This window comes from Sipha flava, unplaced genomic scaffold, assembly GCF_003268045.1.
Source record: "Sipha flava isolate LNK unplaced genomic scaffold, YSA_version1 100_pilon_pilon, whole genome shotgun sequence".
NCBI lineage: Eukaryota > Metazoa > Arthropoda > Insecta > Hemiptera > Aphididae > Sipha > Sipha flava.
In genome coordinates this window covers 4,154-6,876 of record NW_020271714.1, presented here as the reverse complement: position 1 = coordinate 6,876, position 2,723 = coordinate 4,154, and positions in this window count along the sequence as shown.

The window sequence follows — 2,723 nt, the reverse complement described above, 5'->3', positions numbered from 1 at the left end:
CAGTCGGATGGAATTGTTCGATTTGGACGCAGGGATAACCTATGCCCGTTTCAAAACCCCCATAAGCAACCAGATTGGATTGTTCGGGCTGGGCAAGGGTATATCCCATGTCCGTTCCAAAACATCCGTCGGCAACCAGATGCGAAGATTGTTCAGTCTGGGAGTACTGATAATCCATATCCGCATCGAAGCCACCGTTGGCAGTCGGATGGGATTGTTCGGTCTGGACATAGGGGTTACCCATGCCCGTTCCAAGACATCCGTCCGTAACCAAATCAGAGCATTGTTCGGTCTGGGAAAAGTGACATACCATGTCCGTATCAAAATCGCCTTCATTAACAAGATCAGTTGTGTCCATCGGACATTGGCACGGACACGGACAATTGTGCGGGGAGAGGCACTGACATGTTGTACTGGAGTTTAACGGACATTTTGAATCCGACAGAAACATTTTCCTACAATATAAACATAATACGTTAGTCGGTAAAACTCGGTTGTGTTTGAAAATTATATATTCATACACGCGAACAGTTCTAAATGTACGAAGAGATAATAAAACGGGATTCATAATAATTATCGTATCAATGTTGCGTGAGCACGACGGTACTGTATCGGACCGATAAGGACAAATCAATTGTTATGTAGAATCAAGTTTTACATATTTCACGTAGTACATTGATGTGCCGGAAAGTGTTCAAATTTATAATGCCATTAACTACTGTCTGTAATTACGTCTTTTGTAATATGATTTGAGCTACGTGATTTTGAAGTAATGGACTTTCGCACATATTGCTCTATAGATGCTTAACCTATACTAGAAATTTAATTTTTATCGACTTTTACGACGATGGTACTAGGTACAACAACCGTAATGAGCTTACAGCAACTGACCATATTTTTACTTACCCCATAAGATCAGTCAGTGAATCGATGGTCCTTGTTTCCGTCCAACGGTCCACAACGCAGATTCTTTTCGGAGCGTTTTGCCAAATGGTCTCGTTTCCATAATCATCCCATTTCCTCTTTTCCCCTTTTCCTGGAATAAAAGAATGTACCATTATAAGCTGCAGATATAACCGTTATTTTGAATCATTCCAATGTGGAAATGGTTCTTCATCGAATCAGCATCTATTTAAGGTTTCTTTCGATGTCTTACCGCTAGCCATCAGCGTCGTAAGGTATTCATGACTCTTGAACATAAACATTTTTCGATTCGCGGAAAAAAATGTTAATAATAGTAAAGAATATTCTAATGCGTGTCGTTTTAACGAATGCCGAATTAGAACTAACGTTTTTCAATCAGCGTTTTAAAGTCAATACAAATAATTACTTGACAACGATATTTTTGTTGTCCTAGGATATTGGAATAAACGTTGTACGGCCAAATACGTAGGTAATTTCTTTTACTACTGTATTTGACGGATGTGTTTCGTGAGCGGTGAAGGTAACCTTGCCGAGGACTTGAACGGGTTTGCGGACCTGGGTGCGAAATTCTGAGTAGTGCCTGAGAGGTCGCAACGAATGGTACTTGATTTAACAGCCTATTGACACAAAATAGATTATTCTTAATTAATTATTTTCTATTGTAACTAAAATCATCTCCGTTAAAGTGTTATTCATTATTAAATATAAAAAATAGCAGCTTATTGATGCTGTTCAGATATTGAAGTAGAGAATTGGTCTAAAATTTAAACTCAATACTGATTTAAACAATTTTAGTCTTGGGTGATACGGTGTAGGCCTATTCTTAAATGTAATACCTATTTACACTATTTTGGTAACTGCCATTCCGAGATGAAAATTCAAAATAGATATATTATGAGTTAAAAAAAAAATTAAGTAAAAAGTTTATAAATTTAGATGTAAGATTAAAATGTTTAATGACCCGGGTGTACAACTTATTAATTTTTTTTTTGTTTTATAAAACTATCAGTGAAAATTGTTCTTAAAAAACGTGTGTGGATATCATATTATTAACCAATTCACATAAATATATTAATAATAAATTTAAATATTGTAATAATTATACACAATTAATTCCAGCTGATGATAGGGTTTCTTCATATTTGATGTAAATTATATTTAATTATTATTAATATAGTTGATATTTTACATAAATAAAGACAAAAACACACGAGGAGATTATGTAATAATACACATTGCTTGGTTGCCATAAGTTTTCAACCATATACTCCTCAAATGTGTGACTATATACTTAATTATAATTAATAATGTAATAAATTAATATAATAACATTAACATTTATATTATAATATTGCACAATTATGTTTTTAATCATTCAAATTGATTGAATCGAAATCAGTCGATTCAAAAGCTTCGCAATTCAATATTATACCATATTATTTAAAATTAGATGGTTTACGTTTTTTTATAGTGCCGCAAAATGTTGATAAATGAATTACGTTTCGATCGGGAAAAAAGAAATATTTTATTTTTGGTATCTTGCCCCTCTTTTTTTTTTTTTTTTTTGCGTAATTCTCGAGAACAAGAAAGTATAGTTTGCGGTTGTTTTGTGTTTTATAAGGATATGGAATGCGGCTTTCTATTCCTCTTCAAGCCAAAAGTATCAAAAGGCAGCAAAAAAACTGATGATACGGATATTCGTACCGATCGAGTATATTGTGTACGACCCAGTCGAGGTCAAAGCCGTTTGCAGGATACGAAACTTTAACGCTAAAAGCAAAACATTTATACGAGCTTGC